The sequence below is a fragment of the Anser cygnoides genome, chromosome Z, assembly GCF_040182565.1.
Source record: "Anser cygnoides isolate HZ-2024a breed goose chromosome Z, Taihu_goose_T2T_genome, whole genome shotgun sequence".
Lineage (NCBI taxonomy): Eukaryota > Metazoa > Chordata > Aves > Anseriformes > Anatidae > Anser > Anser cygnoides.
In genome coordinates this window covers 23,421,689-23,442,321 of record NC_089912.1, presented here as the reverse complement: position 1 = coordinate 23,442,321, position 20,633 = coordinate 23,421,689, and the positions used below count along the sequence as shown (strand labels likewise).

The 20,633-nt window shown below is 43.0% G+C and overlaps 1 long non-coding RNA gene across 1 annotated transcript; it reads right to left on the bottom strand.

Moving 5' to 3' along the window:
- Positions 1-10,400: 10,400 nt before the first annotated feature.
- Positions 10,401-19,744, bottom strand: LOC106046542 (uncharacterized). Its single transcript, XR_001213283.3, has 4 exons — positions 19,494-19,744; positions 14,895-15,013; positions 13,891-14,009; positions 10,401-10,741 (listed from the first exon to the last, which is right to left on the bottom strand). It is a non-coding gene; the product is annotated as an uncharacterized lncRNA (long non-coding RNA).
- Between the last annotated feature and the right edge of the window lie 889 nt (positions 19,745-20,633).

The window sequence follows — 20,633 nt, the reverse complement described above, 5'->3', positions numbered from 1 at the left end:
GGTTGGCCGAGTCCCTTGGGAGGCGGTTCTGAAGGGCAGAGGAGTCCAGGAAGGCTGGGCGCTCCTCAAGAAGGAAATCGTGATGGCACAGGAGCGGTCTGTCCCCACGTGCCCAAAGACGAGCCTGCGTGGAAGAAGACCGGCCTGGCTCAACAGAGAGTTGCGGCTTGTGCTTAACAGAAAAAAGAGGGTTTATAATCTTTGGAAAAAAGGGCGGGCCACTGAGGAGGACTACAAGGATGTAGCGAGGCTGTGCAGGGAGAAAATTAGAAAGGCCAAAGCTCATCTGGAGCTCAATCTGGCTACTGCCGTTAAAGACAACAAAAAATCCTTTTACAAATATATCAACGCGAAACGGAGGACTAAGGAGAATCTCCATCCTTTACTGGATGCGAGGGGAAACCTAGTTACTAAGGATGAGGAAAAGGCTGAGGTGCTTAATGCCGCCTTTGCCTCAGTCTTTAGCGGCAATACCGGTTGTTCTCTGGATACCCAGTGCCCTGAGGTGGTGGAAGGGGATGGGGAGCAGGATGTGGCCTTCACTATCCATGAGGAAATGGTTGGTGACCTGCTACAGAGCTTGGATGTGCGCAAGTCGATGGGGCCAGATGGGATCCACCCAAGGGTACTGAGAGAACTGGCGGAGGAGCTGGCTGAGCTGCTTTCCATCATTTATCGGCAGTCCTGGCTATCGGGGGAGGTCCCAGTTGACTGGCGGCTAGCCAATGTGACGCCCATCTATAAGAAGGGCCGGAGGGCAGACCTGGGGAACTATAGGCCTGTCAGTTTGACCTCAGTGCCAGGAAAGCTCATGGAGCAGATTATCTTGAGGGTCATCACGCGGCACTTGCAGGGCAAGCAGGCGATCAGGCCCAGTCAGCATGGGTTTATGAAAGGTAGGTCCTGCTTGACGAACCTGATCTCCTTCTATGACAAAGTGACGCGCTTGGTGGATGAGGGAAAGGCTGTGGATGTGGTTTACCTTGACCTCAGTAAGGCTTTTGACACCGTTCCCCGCAACATTCTCCTCAAGAAACTGGCTGCTTGGGGCTTGGACTGGCGTACGCTTCGCTGGGTTAGAAACTGGCTGGATAGCCAGGCCCAGAGAGTTGTGGTGAATGGAGTCAAATCTGGTTGGAGGCTGGTCACTAGTGGTGTCCCCCAGGGCTCGGTACTGGGGCCGGTCCTCTTTAATATCTTTATCGATGATCTGGATGAGGGTGTCCAGTGCACCCTCAGTAAGTTTGCAGATGACACCAAGCTAAGTGCGTGTGTCGATCTGCTCGAGGGCAGGAAGGCTCTGCAGGAGGATCTGGATAGGCTGGAGCGATGGGCTGAGGTCAACTGTATGAAGTTCACCAAGGCCAAGTGCCGGGTCCTGCACCTGGGGCGCAACAACCCCAAGCAGAGCTACAGGCTGGGAGATGAGTGGTTGGAAAGCTGCCTGGCAGAGAAGGAGCTGGTTGATAGCCGGCTGAATACGAGTCAGCAGTGTGCTCAGGTGGCCAAGAAGGCCAACAGCATCCTGGCCTGTATAAGAAGCAGTGTGGCCAGCAGGTCTAGGGAAGTGATTGTGCCCCTGTACTCGGCTCTGGTGAGGCCGCACCTTGAGTACTGTGTTCAGTTTTGGGCCCCTCGCTACAAGAAGGACATGGAGGTGCTCGAGCGAGTCCAGAGAAGGGCGACCAAGCTGGTGAGGTGTCTGGAGAACAAGTCTTATGAGGAGCGGCTGAGGGAGCTGGGCTTGTTCAGCCTGGAGAAGAGGAGGCTCAGGGGCGACCTTATCGCTCTCTACAGGTACCTTAAAGGAGGCTGTAGCGAGGTGGGGGTTGGTCTGTTCTCCCACGTGCCTGGTGACAGGGCGAGGGGGAATGGGCTAAAGTTGTGCCAGGGGAGTTTTAGGTTGGATGTTAGGAAGAATTTCTTTACTGAAAGGGTTGTTAGGCATTGGAATGGGCTGCCCAGGGAGGTGGTTGAGTCGCCATCCCTGGAGGTCTTTAAAAGACGTTTAGATGTAGAGCTTAGCGATATGGTTTAGTGGAGTACTTAGTGTTAGGTCAGAGGTTGGACTCGATGATCTTGAGGTCTCTTCCAACCTAGAAATCTGTGATACTGTGATACTGTGTTACCTAGAAATGAGATCTCTGTCTTGACTATTAGATATCTTGGAGCCAAAAAAAAAAAAGTCTGAGAAAGAAAGTATCTGTTGGACTAGACAGAGTTCCTTTCATCTGGTAACTGTGGGCTGGAACTCTGCAACGTAGGCTTATGTATAGCCTAGACTTAAAATGCCATGAGGAATCAAGAGTTTGTATCTCCAGTGAGTAGATCTCACTGCTTGGAAGGTTTTCCTGACATTATCTGAATTTCTTCCTTCTTAATCTTTTACATTTTAATCGAATTCAAATTATGTCTGATATTACTGAACTAAACTGATCTGATACAGTGTGAGCTAAAAGCTTGGCTTCTCTTATCTGAGATGGTAAATACTATTACTTAATTGTTAATTATTTAATCAACTTGTAAATATCTTCTTGCATTTCAAATTACTTAGGTAACTGTTCCAATGAAAATAACAAAAAGAGTCTTTCCTCCTCATTTGCTTTTTTCCTGCCTATCAGCCTTCCCGTGACAAGGTCCTCTAATCTGGTTTCTGGAAGCTCCCATAAGAATCCACAGTCACAAGGTGGCGATGTTCTGTCAAGAAAGGCTTAAAACGTAGGAACTACAGCTTCATAAATAGAGGATGAAAAATCTATAACACAGAACATAGAAAAGAATATTCTTTAATTGTTGTAGCTTTTTGTTTACATCATTACAAGAAACAGAATGTTTGTAAAAAAACTCTTGCTGGTTGATTTCATTCAGTTAATGAATGATTCCTTGTGGATCTTACTTAACTGGGGGTCAGAAGAGCATGTATGTGAATAATTACATCTTCCAACATCAGGCAGTGAAGACCTTGGGAAGGTTGGTGACTTCTGATATTTTAATGTTAAATATAATAAACATCAGCATTTTCAAAGCTAATGTTTAAAAATCTGGTTGGAGGCAGTTTACAGAAGGGAGTAAAGAAAGCACTGAACTGACCTATGTTTATTCTAAGTTTCTGTTTTGGTAATTGTATTTGCCCTGTCTTATGCTTCCTCTATCTATAAGGAGGTAAAAAAATATTCTTAAAAAACAAGAAGTCTTCACCCTTAAATAACAGAATATATACCCTTAAAATTTTTTTTATTTAACAGGTAACTGTGTGGGGTTGGAACTTTCAGAAGAACCATCTCTTCATAGTGTTTATGAAGCTTAATTTTCAAGCAGTTGTTAAAATCTGTCAGTTTTGTCTAGAATTACTACATTTCTAGTTGATCAGACAGGCAGAATTTGCATTTCCAAATTTTGCATTTCCAAAGTATAACACAAATCTTGGTCTTGGTCTTTGTATTTAAAAAGCTGAGAAGACATGGTTAATCTTTTTCTCTCTGGCAGTTGCTGCTTGCAGCTTATGTTGTGAAACCTCCAAGGGAATGCAGAACACCTGTGTGTTAAAATAAGTGAATTAGTTCTGATTTTCCCTTTGGCATAGAATCACAGAATGGTTTGGGTTGGAAGGGATCTTAAAGACCATCTTTTTCAAACCTCCCTGCCAGGTGCAGGGAGATCTCTCGCTAGACCAGGCTGCTCAAACCCCATCCAGCCTGGCTTTGAACACTTCCAGGGATGGGGCATCCACAGCTTCTCTGGGCAGCCTGTGCCAGTGCCTCACCACCCTCTGAGTAAAGAATTTCCTCCTAACATCTAATCTAAACCTGCCCTTGTTTAGTTTAAAGCCACTTCCCCTTGTCCTAGCACCACACTCCCTGACGAGTCCCTCCCCATCTTTCCTGTAGGCCCCCTTTAGGTACTGGAAGGCCGCTACAAGGTCTCCCTGGAGCCTTCTCTTCTCCAGGCTGAACATCCCCAGCTTTCTTATAGGAGAGATGCTACAGCCCTCTGATCATCCTCATGGCCCTCCTCTGGACTTGTTCTAATAGGTCCCTAGTGCTCCAGGTGGGGTCTCACAATAGCAGAGCAGAGGGGGAGAATCACCTCCCTCGCCCTGCTGGCCATGCTGCTTTTGGTACAGCCCAGGATACGGTTGGCTTTCTGGGCTGCAAACTCATATTTCTGGCTCATGTCGAGCTTCTCATCCACCAACACCCCTGGGTCCTTCTCCTCAGGGCTGATCTCAGTGCATTCTCTGTCCAGCCTGTATTGGTGCTTAGGATTGCCCTGGCGTAGGTTCAACCTGGTCTTGTTGAACTTCATGAGGTTTGCACAGGCCCACCTCTCAGCCTGTCCAGGTCCCTCTGGATGACATCCCTTCCCTTCAGCATGTTGACTGCACCACTCAGCTCGGTGTCATCGGCAAACGTGCTGAGGGTGCGTGCACTGTCCATGTTACCGACAAAAATGTTAAACAGCACTGGTCCCAGTACTGAACCCTGAGGAATACCACTTGCGACTGATCTCCACTTGGATATTGAGCTATTGACAGCAACTCTCTGAGTGTGGTCACCCAACCAATTCCTTACCCACCGAGTGGTCCATCCATCAAATCCTCGTCTCTCCAATTTAGAGACAAGAATGTTAAGCAGGATAGTATCAAATGCTTTGCATATGTATTTCTCTGTACTCTGATTCTCTTTCTTCAGTAAATACAATTTTCCTTAGGGTGGCTGCTATTCCTATATCTGCAAAGTTATTTGTCTTCGCAATCTCCTTAACATAGATTGAGAGGGAGCAGAAAAATACTGGAAGCAATGAAATAATATGAGAAGTTTCTGGGTAGTCATCCTTGATCTTGTGAGTGATCGGAGACTTTAATCTATGAAGACAAGATTTTGGACTAGGCAGGCAGGGGGGAAAGAAATATTCCCCGTGCTCACAGCAACCTGTCTAGAAGATCCTACATGTCTTTTGGGAATTGTGCCTGTGCCAAATGTTACTACCAATGTATTTCACGTGGAGCTTTTTCTGGAGAATTACAATCCAAATTTGATTTCTGGGTGTATCATTAAATAAAAATAAAAAATCACTCCTTCCTCACCACCGCCCCTAAAAATACTTCCTAAGAAGGCACCAATAAGGGCAGTAAGCATAGAATGGTTAAGGACTGCATACAGAAGTATGGCTGCCCACCAACCTTAAGAATGCAGACAATTAAGAAGGGAGAGGGAAAGGCACTGGCACAGGTCAAAGCAAGGAATGTTTTCAAGTCTAGCTGTGGGGTAAAAACTAAAATGATCAGCATTTTCTTACTAGTAGAGCAAATACCTACTGCAAATGCAACTCATTTTGACAAACAAGTCAATACGGGTTATTTCATTTGTGGCAGTAGTAATAAGCTGTGTCAGCACAAGCAGTCTTGCTGTGTAAGCTGTATCTGTCCTGTGAGGGTTTGTTAACCTTCTCTGCTGTAGACCAGCTTTTGAGAGGAACTTCTTGCTTACAAATTGGCAGCAATCAAAAAACTGAGAGATGACAATGACTTCAATTTGTCATCTGATGAACTTTTAAGTTCCATGGTGGACCCTTCTTAATGTCCTGGCTGCTTCAGCATCACTGTGTCACCATCACTGTGGGTACTGGTGGTGCCTCCTCAGATGGAGGTGACTCCAAGGCAAAAAAATGAAACCACACCATTTTAGTTTGCTTTTTCACAGCAGGAAACATGCACCCTATGAGCAGCTCAGGAGCTCTTACTGCCCCAGCTGAAAAGAGGCTTTTCTTTGTTGCTTGTATCATATCACACCATGCTGTTAAAAGCAGGTTTCTGAGTGGAGAAAACCAAGAAGCCGCTATTGACCGTATCTGGAAGGCAGGGGTGCTGTGAGGGAGTAAAAAACCTCCCATCACCATGATACTGAAATCTTGAGAAACTGCCAGAGCACTTGTATAAACTAGCATTGGTGGGATGCTGCGGGGTGACCCTAGCACTCACACAGAGATGCCTGTGTTTATTAAACTTTCTGTTTCCATGCTCTCATTTTACAGCCAAGCACAGGCTTGCACCAAACAGGAGAGGTGGAAACTTTTGTCCCAACTCATCTGGGTCCACCACCTGCAGCAGAGAGGGTCCTGGCTTTGCTGGTGAGTGAAGCCTTTAGCAGGGCTCTGTGGCTATCTAGCTCATCTATTAATTTATCTAGAAATCTTTATTTATTAACAATGAAACTGCACTTTCTAGCACATTCCCCTTCAAGTAAACATTTTCAATCCACAGGCTGATGATATTAAGTCCTTTTGAAAACTCTAATAACCTTGAAATGCCCTCTTAAGGGAAAGCCTGTTATATTTTCAGAATAACAGACATTCAGCTGTGCTTTCTACGTAAAAGGTACACTTTAGTTGAGAGAATGCTATTCATTTTTATACACAAAAATTACGCTGTGACTGAATTCTGTAATAACTTTTTAGTTTTACAGCTTTTTAATGCTACCACTTAGTAACCCTGCAGATTCTACGTCTAAAATGAATGCAGATGAGCTGTAATTATGATAATATTTTGGGTTCATTTTATTTACCCTTGATGGAAAGCTAATTTTAAATATTTTTAATTATGCCACACTTTTTGCATTATTGTGAAGCATTAGAAAAAACAAACAAACAAACTAACAAAAACAACAACAAAATTTAAACTTGGAGGCTCCTGCTCCTAACCTCTGTAAAGCAGCTCTGCTTCTCTCATGCCCTAGCTGGGTATATCTCAATAATACTGGTACTGCTTTGGGTTTTATTGAAAGATAATAAAATGCTGGAGCCTGTTAACTGTGTTGGTGATGTATTCTGAATGGAATCCGAGCTCTCAAAATTTAACCGATCCTATTTTATAGGGAAAGGACGTTTTGGTTGTTCAGCTAATTACTGCTATTAACAGCACTCTAGTACCAGAGTTGTGCATGGGAACAGCTTTTGGTTAGGTCTCTTCAGGCTATACTGAGTGAAACTACTATTAAGAAATCAGCCATAAAGTGTTTTTTCTTTTCTTTTCTTTTCTTTTCTTTTCTTTTCTTTTCTTTTCTTTTCTTTTCTTTTCTTTTCTTTTCTTTTCTTTTCTTTTCTTTTCTTTTCTTTTCTTTTCTTTTCTTTTCTTTTCTTTTCTTTTCTTTTCTTTTCTTTTCTTTTCTTTTCTTTTCTTTTCTTTTCTTTTCTTTTCTTTTCTTTTCTTTTCTTTTCTTTTCTTTTCTTTTCTGCTGCTTCTGAAATGAAGGGATTACCATGACAGTTGTTTTATTTACTTTTTCTAATTTGGAGGTTCACATTACTAAAGTGACAGACAGTGGGATTCAGTGCACCCTCAGCAAGTTTGCCGATGACATTAAGCTGAGTGGTGCAGTCAATACGCTGGAGGGAAGGGATGCCATCCAGAGGGACCTGGAGAAGCTAGATAGGTGGGCACATGTGAAGCTAAGGCAGTTTAACTAGTCCAAGTGCAAGGTGCTGCACCTGGGTCGGGGCAACCCCAGACATGAGCACAGACTGGGAGAAGAACTCAGTGAGAGCAGCCCTGCAGAGAAGGACCTGGGGGTTCTGGTGAACAAAAAGCTCGACGTGAGCCAGCAGTGTGTGCTTGCAGCCCAGACAGCAAACTGCATCCTGGGCTGTATCAACAGCCAGCAGGTGGAGGGAGGTGATTGTCTCCCTCTGCTCTGTCCTTATGAGGCCCCACCTGGAGTGCTGCGTCCAGGTGTGGGGCCCCAGCACAAGGAGGATGTGGGGCTGTTAGAGCAGCATGGCTGAGGCGTGGTCCCCGCACACCGCCTTGCAGGAGGCAGCACAGCTCACTGCCTACAATAGGATGGCCTTCAGCTGGGCCGAAATCAAGGCCTCAGTGAGGGGGTAGCACAGGCTCCTTCCCCACTGGGAGCAGAAACCTCGTGCTACACTGTGCAGCTGCTGGATTTGGGGTGTGAGAAGGGCACTCTCACCACGTCTGGGGTGGAACCCCCCACTGATTTCATGCAGCCCATGTAATTGCTGTCAGATGAGAGTGCCTCTTTGTCCTTTGATATTGGCCAGCTTTGAACTGGTGGTACTGAGGTAAAGGGCTATGTACGTCCAACACTGCTGCTCCTGTGTACTGTTCTCTCCTTGTTAGAAGTCCTCAATCATCTATTATGTTTTGCACATCTAATTGAGGTAAATAATAGAAGGCTTTTAAAGGATTATGGCCATCTGTATATACAGAAAAACTATTTGAAGAAGATTTAAGATTACTCAGCTCTAATGAGATAATATTTTGTAAGTTTTTTTTTATAAGCTAATAAAACATTTTACGAGAGGAGGCCGACATTGGCAAGATCATGAGCTGCATCTTAATTTTTTCCCCCCACTTTCACGAAGAAAAAGATTTCTGCTTTTGACTTCCTCAGTTCTGGGTTTCATTCATTCCAGCCTCTGTATGACCCAGCAACCCTGGGGAAGCTAGCGGTGAAGGACTTCAGCCCAAGGGATCTCCAGCCTGTCTGCTTGACTACAGCTACTGTCAAAAAATGTAAATAAAACCAGAGCAGAGTTAGGGGGTTCTTCTGGCACCTTCATGACTTCATGAAGACAGTGGTTTTTTGGTTACAGTTGACTTTCCTCTGTAATGCCTGTGATATTGCAGTGATTAAGCTCACACCAGCTCACATTCTTTCTCTTGTGCCTACAGCTTTACCTCCAAAATTTTCTGGCCAGACAACCTGTCACAGAACAAGCAGTACTGACACCATTAGAGTGCACCTCCCTACCCGTGTGTGCTGCTCTGGAGTAGAAACCCACCAGGGCCTGGGCTAGTTAACTGCCTTGCCAAGTGGATTACATGTTCCAGAATGATTTTTATGATACAATAATGCTGGGTAATTCCCTCCTGCTCTTGTAGATGGGGCATAATAAATTTTCTTTGTCTCGTGCTTTAATTTATTTGCAAAACATCCATTAACTGTATAAGTGTTCTGATGTTTACTTACAGCCAGAAAAAAACAACCCACCCAAAACCCCACCACACAAAGAACCATCCCAAACAATTGGACTAAATTGCATCGTGTCATTAGGGACTGGCTCAAAATGAAAGCAATCTTCTATTGTAATTTTTAATAACTGTTACTGTGTTTTACTTTGCCAGTCTCAAATGCTCTGTCTTACTAAGTTATTGTAAACTACCATTGGACGGTGCTCTGCTTTACTTGGTGTTTATCTGTTATTGCTATTACTGAAAATTAGGTGTTAATTTCTTTCTGTTCCATGTTTTAACCTTGTGACTTAATTGTTACATTTGGAATGAAGCTGCAGCAAAAATAGGGAAGTGTAATTGAACGTGTCCAGGCAGCGCTTGTCTGTTTAGTATTCAAAGTTAGGAGTCAGCTTTTGACCTTCCCATTTTATTAGCTTCAATCTTTTTCTTTAGCCCCTTGCTAACTGTTGGTGATCTGCAGGTTCCTGACAGTGTGTTTCCCTGCAGCTCCCGTCTGAGTTACCCCAGGGAAGAATCTGGGATGCAGCTTGTCCACAATGACAGCCTCTGCCCTGCCAGGTGACTGACGGAGCAAAGAGAGCATCTGTTTCCTTCCACGTGTATGTGCCAAAATATCAGGTAGTTTTTCATTGTCGTCTCAAGGGAATATGAAAGGGAGAAAAGACAACTCAGTGTTCCTCCTTTTGGTAACTGAGGGACTGGTGTGGAAGGTACAGCAGGATGGGGGTTAGACTATGGCTCCTGGAATATGCTGGTGGTCTCTGTGCTGCAGTGCTGTGAGTGAGGTTACCAGCTCATCCCCTTTCCCTGCCTTCACTGACTGGTCCAAAGTTTATTATTATTAATTATTATTATTATTTATTATTATTATTATTATTTTGTGTGTGTAGGCAAGTCGACTGAAAAGGAAAGGGTAAGGAAAGGGCATAGCAAGGGAACTGAGCTGGAGAGAAAGACAAGGGGGAAATGTGGCTGCTGAAGCAACTCGCAGGAGAGATTCTGCTGCAAGTTGTTTGACAGTGAGGAGGGAAAGCTTATTGCATGCAGTGTTCTTGCTACCTGGAAAGCCTTTGGGTTTAGTAATTGGAGGCTCTTGATTTGTTTTCTCAGCATGGGCAGGCAACCCTGTGACACGTAAATACTCTCCCAAAACGCAGGCTTTCAGCTCCTGCACTAGCTGTCGTTACTGAAGCCCACTGTCATAACACCACGCAATGCTGGCATGTGGGAGAGCAGCCCCCAGCCTCTCTCTGTGCTCTTCATCTTGGAGAATCTAGGAACAAAGCAACTGACATGGAGAGAAAAGACTTGCAGTATGTCTGTAGTGTGATTGGCATTTCTTTTTGTGAAATCTCAGGAGGTGAAAGTCATACTAAATGTGAGTGACACAACTGAAATACAAAATAAGCCAGAAATATTTCACAGAGATGCCAGATTATTTTAAATTTTATTTTATGTAAGATACATTTTCTATAGGAGATTAAACATTTATTTTCTGGTCTTTAGGATAATATATATATATATTTTTTTCTTAAATGCACTGAGTATTTACAATGAGTATTTACAATGAGTATTTGCACGCAGATAGCTCACAAATTATTCCTAGGAATCAAAACAATTATAGAGCTTTCATTTATGCCAACGAAGGAACCTCCTGTTGGGGTGATTCCCTCTGCCTCCCCTCCTTCTTTTAGTGTGCGATGGATGAGCCTGTTCAAGGTTTTATAGGGTAGCGAACGGTATCACCTAGAAACAGACAGTTGATAAGAGGTTGCCTGGGAAACCCTGCACTCATAGATTTTCATTTTGCTGCATTATGCACCTGTAGGTGCAATTATTCATAATTAGAAAAAGTCCTCCCGTGGAACTGGTGAAGTGATGGGGAAATTACATTATATTCTCTGGAGAATCTAATCCTATTTTCTCATTTGATTTTTTGATCATCTCTAACAGTGGAGGTGGGGGTGGAGTGTTTTGTTTTTTTTTGGTGGGGGCAGGGGGGAAATACTTGCAGCAAATAGAGATTCTGCTTGAGAAATCAATATTGAAATACGCTGGTGACTGCTTTAAATGCAGCTCACGTATGATTTAGTCTGCCTGCCAGTGGAAAAACCCCACCAGCCCTCGAGAGAGCCCTGCTCTGATCAGTCTGAGTATTATTCCTTCAGCTTTAATAATTCAAACTCCCTGTCTGCCTTACAGGGAGTTTTCCTCTCGCATAGAAGACATATGATGCTGGCTGGGGAGATCCCCAGTCTGCTGCTCGTGTTTTTAATGATTGGCTTGTTCTTGACACTATCTTCTCAAGGAAAAAAAAATATTTTTATCCTTTTTAACAAGAAAATCCATATGGCCTTGCAAAGATTTATAGGAGCTTTCAATCTCCAGTTTCTTTTTTTTTTTTTTTTTGTCCGCAAGTAGGAGTAAAATGTAGGTTTGACTATTTAACTTGGGCTTATGAGTTAAATACAGAGACAAAATCATGATTAGCTTGTTCCATCTGAATTGGTAACCTGAGCTTACAAAACAAATCATCATGTGCGCAGTGTGTTTTCGTGGTGTAAGATTTGATGATAGAGTGTTTAAAAAGAAATAAATGAAAAGCTGACCTCATGTTCTGAATATCCTGTGTGCAATTTGGTGTATGTGGGTATGCGTAGGGGAGTATTCTGCTGAGTTTCGTGCAGCAGGTTCGTAATGGCTCTTACAACCCGAGTACGAATTATGAAACCTCAGCAAGCCTTTCCAGCTGTCAGCAGCCTCCATCCTTCATGTGCTGGGATGGGGCTCCCCTGGAAGGTGCTGGATCCTAAAGCAGCCTGGCTGGGAGAGGAGAGGTCTGGTGATGGAAGGGCAATGTTAGCCATGGCCACAGCATCCATCTTCCTTGGCAGAAATGGAACTGTGACACAAATAGGATCCAAATAAAGACAGTGGTGGTGGTGGAGGGGAAGTCCCACATAGAGTCTCACTGATTCTTGTAGATGGGTGGACTGCTGGGGTGGCCACAGATGGATGGCCCCGTGGTGTTTTGGTGCTGCAGGGCATGGCCATAGGGGAAGCCAAAGCCTGAGCAGCGTTTCTTTTCGGCAGGTTCCCACACTTGTTCACTCTGCCCTGCTACTGCAATCCTCTCTGGTGCCAGGCGGGGCTGCGATACAGCATCCTCCTGCCTGCGCAACCTTGAAAATTTTCCATCGGAGGTGAGGACAGCAGTCAGGAGAATTCAGAGCAACGAACTGCTTTTCTTAGTTGCTGTTCACGTACACAGGAGGAGTGGTACTCAGACCTCCAGGTGACCAGGGGCCAGCCTGGTGGCTGAAAGCTGCTGCAGCGCCGCGTAGCAGAGGGGCTGCTCCAGAAACGAGGGCAGCTGTCTTTGTCCTCTCTGCAGAGACAGCCCGCCAGCGGGGTCACACTGCACACCGGGGTGTGCGGTGTGTCGGAAGGAGAACAGGCAGTCTTTCTTTCTCCTCCATTTCTCTTTCTCTGTAAAATCTGACTTCTGTCCTTCAAACACCGTCTGTGCTCCAGTTCTCTCTTGTCTCGCTGTACAAGGACAACGAGGATCAAAACCCAAATTTTCTCCTCTAAATGTTGCTTTTATCCCAGATGGGTGGTAGAAGTGAGACTCTAATGCTTTAAAAAGCTAATAGCACAGAATGTAAATACTTACAGCTGACTGTCAAATTTACTTCTGTTGCTATGCATGAATTTAGACTCAAGGTTATGCAGCTCCAACTGCTTCAGTGAAAGAATTGATATTTCAAGATGTTTAAAGTCCTTGTTTGCACACAACTATTAGTTCTATTTGTTCATTTTTTTACATGCATTTTCTGCAATAAATGTGCATTTTGTATCTTCTAGGCAATGATGTAATGCAAGTATTTAGTTTCCATGTAAATATATTATATATTCTGGGGGAATTGCAAATTGCTAGCAACATTGCTTCAGCACAGAAATTCATTTAGTAAGACAGATTTATTGTAGAACTGCTGAATTAATTCACATGATATATAACCTGCAGTTTGATATTCCTGCTGCCTTCTCAGCTACACAAATACTAAGCATATTAGCTTGACCATGGAGCAGGCTGCGCCTGCAGTTCTCTCTTTTACGGAAAGGTTAAATGAAACACAACAGTATAGTTTGCTGACTGTGGTCATATCTGTGACTGGGCAAAAATGAAATCTCTTAATTCTCATGCCTGTACTCTGCACTAGTGATCACACTCAGCTGTTAAGTCTCATACCTGTCATTTGCTGTGCTGTTTTTCATGAAGGAGGCAGAAGCTGTAGGATACTTTTTAAGAAGGAACCCTTCCTAATTATCCTCTGCCAAGTGTATTTGTGTGTTTAGCTTGAATCTAGTTCTTTCAGCATCTATGAGAGACTAATGTGAACTATAATAATTCAAAACCTCTTAGGATCATTTGACATCCCTCTGCGATACTGCTGTCCCCAGCCAGCCATTACAATTGATCACGATGCAGAGGCGAGCTCAGTGTTTGCTGCCAAGTCACCATTAAAGCCTGTTCTGGGGCTTAGGGAACACCAGATGAGGAACTGGGGAGAAAACGGGCATGGCCAACCCCTCACAACAGCGAAACTCCCTTTGTCTGTGTAGAGGGGCTCTCAAACCATTCAGCAGAAATGGCTGTGTGGCTTGGGCTGCTTGCAGCCAGTGCTTGGGAGTAAAAAAGCTGCCTTTCCTGCCTCTGTTGGGAACTTGTATCTTTTTACTGGCAACAATTTCCTTAAATTATGCTATACATGCTATATTATATATATACTATACATTATATATATATAATATATACAATATATATATTTTATATATATATATATATATATTATATTATGCTATATGCTAGCTTGACCTTGGCAATACTTTACCCAGCAACACTGGATGCATGCTTGTTGTTGCTCCACTTGCTTTATTTGAGCAGTTCTTCCTTGTGTTCCCTTTTCCTCTCAGCATTCACTTGGACTTCGTGTTTTCAGGATCCTATGTACTGAGGAAAAATAGTCATATCTTCCTTTCAGTATTATCTTATAGAATCATCATACCATGGCTTGGTTTGAAGAGAGCTTAAAGACTACCCAGTTCCAACCCCCCTGCCATGGTCAGGGACACCTCCCACCAGACCAGGTTGCCCAAAGCCCCATGCAGCCTGGTCTTGAACACCTCCAGGGATGGGGCATCCACAGCTTCTCTGGGCAACCTGTGCCAGTGCCTCACCACCCTCTGAGTGAAGAATTTCCTCCTTACATCTAATCTTTTTTAACCCTCTTTTAGTTTAAAGCCATTCCCCCTTGTCCTATCACCACACCCCCTGACTAGGAGTCCCTCCCCAGCTTTCCTGTAGGCCCCCTTTAGTTACTGGAAGGCCACTGTAAGGTCTCCCTGGAGCCTTCTCTTCTCCAGGCTGAACAGCCCCAGCTCTGTCAGCCTGTCATCACCGGAGAGGTGCTCCAGCCCCTTGATCATCCTCATGGCTCTCTTCGGGACCTGCTCAAATAGGTCCATGCACATTTTATATTGGGGGTCCAAGAGCTGAACATCAATGTGATGTATAAAGAACATTGAGTAAATCTTGAGTTGATGTTATTTAAGCCAATGAGATCATAAGGGCAACCTCCAGTAATACATCATAGTGCATAATAATTTTGTCTCTGCATTGAGGTTATTAATTCCGTTGGCAAAGTGAGACACTAAATACCCAACAGCAATAACAGTACATATTGGAAACAAAAGGGTTACAGATGAGACTTAGAAGTTACTAAGAAGTCAGGCTTTCAAGGCTTGACTCTGAAATTTAAATTTCTGCACATTTGTTTTACCTCTTTTTTTTTTTTAGTAAAGAAAATAAGTCATGTATCTGTGACATTTAACTCACCTCTGGAGTTAGCATTGATACAACAGCATAAAACTGGAAGTGTGAAATCTGCATGAAAGCTGAAGTACTATTTTCTTGAGGTACTTTTAAAATGGGCAAAAAGTACCATTTTCTCGATGCTGTTAAAACAAAGTTGTTGAAAACTCTGTAATCTTCAGAAAGTAATGGTGCCTGGCATGTAATATAACCAATAAAAACACTGCTCATTTTCTGCAGATTAGAGAAAAATGGCATTTAGCAAGTACTTTAATTATGAAGTTAGCTTCAAGCTAAGGTATTTACTTTTCAAGCTATGTAGTATGCACACTTGTCTGTAAATACAAATGCAAAATACACATACAGGTACTTAAGTTTCCCAATCACATTTCCAGCTGAGTGTATCACCACCTATTATATTACTGTTTAAAACAAAATTAGGCTATGGCAATCTGTTTTTAAAATCTAGTTCTTGGGACACAGAAAACTAACCTCACCTAAAAAGCAGTGGCATCTAGTAACCCTCTCTGCCTGCAGACTGTCCGCAAATGTATTTTGCGCTAAACTTTGGGCATGTATAGTAATGGAAATGTCACAAATCTGAACAAACCTCTGTACAAACTGACTGCTGCCACCTTTTATCTCTTAGGTTCCTTGGTCCTACCCCTGTCATCACTCACAAGCACAGTTCAGCATTAGTGAAAATGGGCAAGCAGCTCTCCAAAGTCTAATGGAGGAATCTTTCTCCCTGTATCCAGATCAGATGGTGTCAAAGCTTCTTCAAGGAGCAATCTGCCAAAGGTCTCTTCCTTATGTCTCTGCTTTTGGATGCCTCTCCTGTAGATACGCCCACCAGGGCTCTCACACTGCTGCTGAGGAGACATCTGCTCTTTTTGGTCCAAGTTTTCCTGTAGAGATTGGCTTCCGTCTCTTTGTCTTGCCTCTGTCGTTATGTCTTTATGCTCTTTACATTCTTGCAGGCCTCTCTTTCATCCACAGCCCTTGATGGTGTGACCTGTGATTCATTCCATTCTCAACAAGAATTTTCTCCCCAAAGGGATGCTGGGCCTGAAGCCCTTAAACGACAAGCTAGTCTGCAGCAACAGTGTTTGTGATACCCAGAAGATTAATGATCCAGCATCCTTTATTACCAGCTGAACGTGAAACCAGTCAAGCCTCACTACTCTTTAGCTACTCTCTGTTTTTCAACCCCATGGGTGTGTTGATGGTGTCTTGTTGCAGACCTGAGCATCTCTAGGTAACTTACTGTGATCATGAAATCTCAACTGCACTTGTGCTTTGTGAATTTAAACTTACATTGACATCTTTTGTTTAATATGAATAGTGAACTACTCCAATGGAGACCAGTGTTTCTGCACTTACAATAGTATTTTAACACACTCCACAAGCCATGGGATTTCTCAGATTACATGTTAGAAGGAAAAGGACATTGTCAGTAACTCTGCATCTGAATGGTGCAGATATTTGCCATGGTCCATGCCTTTCTTATTACATGTGACACAAATATCTCAGAAGCAGTAGCCCTGTATTACTCAGTGTTTTGTGACTCAGCAAATGAAGAAAGAAATCACTGCAAGCATGGCTCTGTAAAGCCCTTCCAACTAGTTCCATGTTACTTTCCATTCCTGATCCTAGGAGACTTTGCTTTAATGTGACAGATAAGTGGAAGGCAGGAAGAGTGGCTGGCCGAAATTCTGTATCATGTCTTTCTCTTGTCTAAGTAGGTCAGCTGACATCACGATGATTTCTTTCATCAGCTGAGGAACCTCCTGGCCCACAGCAGTGACAAAGAAAAGGAAAATACCTTTTATCCATTGCACTCTTTCTCATAAGTGTAGATAAAAGAAGTAGTATTCTTTTTAATGCATTCCTTTATCTATTCAGGGATTTCAGAGATCCTGCATCTACTTACGTAAAAATCAGTTTATAGTATTAATCAGGTACATCTCACCTTGCAACTGCATCATGTTAAAGTTGGGAGAGGAGTGTAAGACAGTAAATGCTTGCTCCAAATGCAAAGCACCAGCCAAGCTGGTCATTGCAACTCTTTCTCTCCTAAATGAGATCATAAAGTCTTTTTCTCTTCCCCCTTATGTGAACTGCAACAGGAGCAAAAACTAGGGGACAGCTAAACATTATCAAGAAAGCCACTCATATAGAAGAAAACAAAACATATAGAAGAAAACATAACATTTTCATGCTGACAAAGGTGAAGAACAGTGAAGAACAGAAACCCAAATGAGATGGTGCCTTTTCATCCTGTCTGAATAGTTTCTTGCAAGACAGATGCTAAGAGAACAAATGACCATGTGAAGGGAAAACCATCTTGGAATTGGGGACAGTTGTTGCTATCAGTTTAACAGGTAATACTTGGCTTATTAGCACTAGTTATGGGGTAAAAAGGAAGAAGTGATATTCCTGGAGCTCTGCACAGATAAAACTGTTATCTTCTGGAAACCCAACTAAGTTATGAGAATGCTACCACATTATTCTTTTTGTTCCGGTGTTGCTGTTCTTCAGGGTTTGAATTTTGTTAAAATTTTATGTTTTCATATAAATAATTCATATTGTTGTATGATGTCCCAATGTGTGGAAAAAACATTGTACTTGCTTTTTTCTCTGTTATTTCTGTTCTTACAGACATGACAGTATATGACTTTAACAGCCTGTTCTTCAATTACACTCTGGGAGAAAAGAGCTTCCTTCTCTTTTTCTACAGCTTTTACTTGTAAGATTCATTTTTTGTCTTCCAAATTGTGTGTTCATCAAAACAGTTGATAATTACTGGTTCCTCTGTTCTGTGGCTGTTCCTGTATCACCCTTCCCCCTCAGTCATTTGTCTTCCAGTTTCAAGGAATCCCAATCTATTTCCCTCTCCTTCCTCCAGAAGCCATTCTGCATCTCTGAACACCCATGCCACCCTTTGCAGTACTTCTTCAAGTTCTGCAATAGACTTCTACAGTGATCTCTTCCTTGATATTCTTGAGAACTGTACACAGCAATCACATGAAGCTGCACAAAAGAGCTATATGGTGGCAGAATGGTGTTTTCTGCTCGGCTCTTGACTTCTTTGCTAATAGTTCTTAATGTTCCATTTACTTTTTTGACTGCTGCTAAGTATTGATCTTATGTTTACATAGAACTGTCTAAGATGGCTCTAAGATTCTTCTTGGGAGATAATGGCTAACTTAAAGCCTGTAATCACATATGTGTATCATTAAGAGTCTTCCCTCTCCCTATATGTAATACTTTACATTTACTGATACAGAATTTCACCCATCATTTTATTACTAGTCAATCCATTAGAGATAATGATACTATCTTCAGCTCTTCTCAGCTGCTTTCTGCTCTGATTTCTCTAAATAAATTGTATTATCAGTAGACTTCAAGTAGGATTAGAATTTAAAGTCATCTAAAAAATTCAAATGGTCTGTGAAATTTAAGGTACAGGTTGGGGGGAAATTCAAAACAGCAAAGTTAGGGAAGATGAAAACACTCCAGTGAGAAATAGGAAACCTCTAGTCAACAGTTCTTTAGAGGAAAAACCTGTGAATTGCAGTGGCTGTCAGACTTAGCACAGGTCGACTACGTTATGTGTTGTGAAAAAGGAAAGCATCATGTGGGAAGTCAAAGGTTAGTAAATTCATCTACTTTGTTCAATGCTGATAATGCACTGCTTGAATGTTTTGTCCAGTTTTTGATATTACAGTTCTAGAAAGGTGTGGACCAATGCTGGAAAGTTCAAGGAAAAGCAACAGGGATAATCAGGGGTCTCGAATACAGGACCTATGGGGAGAAAGGTTTTGTGTTGTTACACAACAGAGGAAGTTACAGAGGAAATCAAGGTGATAACACAGCTATCAAAGACAAGTGTGCTGCAAAGAGGGATCTGCTCTTCATGTCCAACTAGAAAGGATAATACCCAATTTGCTGCAAGAACTGTTTGGAGTATAATTTAGGGAAAAAATCTGGAGCTATAAAGTACTTTTTCAAGAGATTATCAGAGAGTGCTTTGCTTAAGAGTCCTCACTATTGGAGGTGTTTAAAAGAAGGCTGGGAAAACACATACTACTAGTACATATATGGTTGATCTTTGGGACAGAAAGGTGGACTAGATAATCTCTTGGTGTTCCCTTTTGGATCTGTTTTTCAGAAAACACCTTGAATCATAGATGGGTGATGAAATTCAGTTCCATTTGTGTATTTGCTCTGAAAACAGTTATTTAGGGTGTCAAAACTGAAGTTCTTCGGTCGTGGTCTGACATTATTCAGTTAGTCTGACAGTTGCTGAAATCTCCCCTTGTTGTGTTTTCTGCCAGTGCAAACTCAATAATCTAATTAATATTTTGAGGTCAGTTTTCCCATCTCTGCTCCAGACAATAGGTGCTAATGCTGGAAAAGAAAAGGACACCACCAAAAGACCCCAAAGACAGAGCAGGTAAGTTGTTGTCCCCTGCTAGCCTGGGGGGGATATAGCGGGTGTTCTTCCTTTCCACTTCAGAGCTTGGTCCTGTCTTGTGAGCGACAGGGCCACAAGCAGCCCCCTCAACTTCTCTTGTAGTCCTTCCTCAGACTCTTCTGCCCAAGGGTCTCTCATCTTACCAAGGAGCAAGGAGAAGTGTAGGACTCCTCACACCTAGACACTTATTCCGTCGTGGCACCCTGGCTTTTCTACTCAGAAAGGCCAGTGCAGGAAGGAGAGCACTGAAGAGGTGTCCCTAGAAATATGTTTTATGTCTGCAACGTGTTGCTGTGAGTGGTAGAAAGTGCCGTAGCTGCAATGTCACAAGGCACAAGAATGTGACCACAATTAATTCTAGATCCAACACATAAAGGAAGACCAAGGGCTGTGCTCCCCAGGCCCCCACCAGCCCTCACGTCTCCCAGCCCTCAGTGGTACTTTTTTGTTACTCATACACAGGAGGGTGGCCTCTCTGCTGAAATTTTTGCTGCTCTGTCTGTCTGCAGGCTTTCTGTTTCCTGGTCAAATGGAAAACAGACCAGCCTTATACAGCTAACGCAGCACTAGTGCTGCTCAGTTCATAAGCATCATAGGCTGGAAACCACTAGAAATAAGTTTGCAATTATGTCTTAGCCAGATGCTCTTCATTTCCCTGTTGCTGCTTCCTGCTGCTCTTTGTGTGACTGCCGCCATGTGAACAGAAACATCCTGTAGCTCAGAGGGAAAGGGCGCGCATGCCTCGGGAACAAGCACTGTGCTATGCTAGTTTTAAATATAACCGGCAGGCTGAAGCACATTAGTCCTGTTAACATAATTAGAATGATGAACTGCCACGTTTGATTCATGTGTCCTTAATCAGATCCTTCCCTTGCTCATCTCTTCTCCTGTGTTCACTTGCCTTCGGAAATCACTGAGTCCCTTGTCACAGCTTTTCAACCTATGCAGTCTGTAGACACTTGTTCTTCAAAGTCTTTAATACTAACATTAAAAGAGTGCAAGCTAGTAAACAGACGTATGCACTTGAAAGGGAATTCCTCTCTTTTGAATATTCACACACATCAGTGCATTCTCCTCTGGAAAATATTTGAGAGTTTTTATGTGAGGCAAATGAATTCATCATCAATGTAAGGCTGTCACGTGAAGCCAAACTTTCATCCAGAGAATTTCCCTTTTCTAACTTCAATGTCACTCTTCTATGGCATCTTCTGCCTCAGAATCTCAAAGCGGTTTACAGCTAGCAATAATTTCCCAACAGTCTTGAAAGATGAAGATTTAGCCTT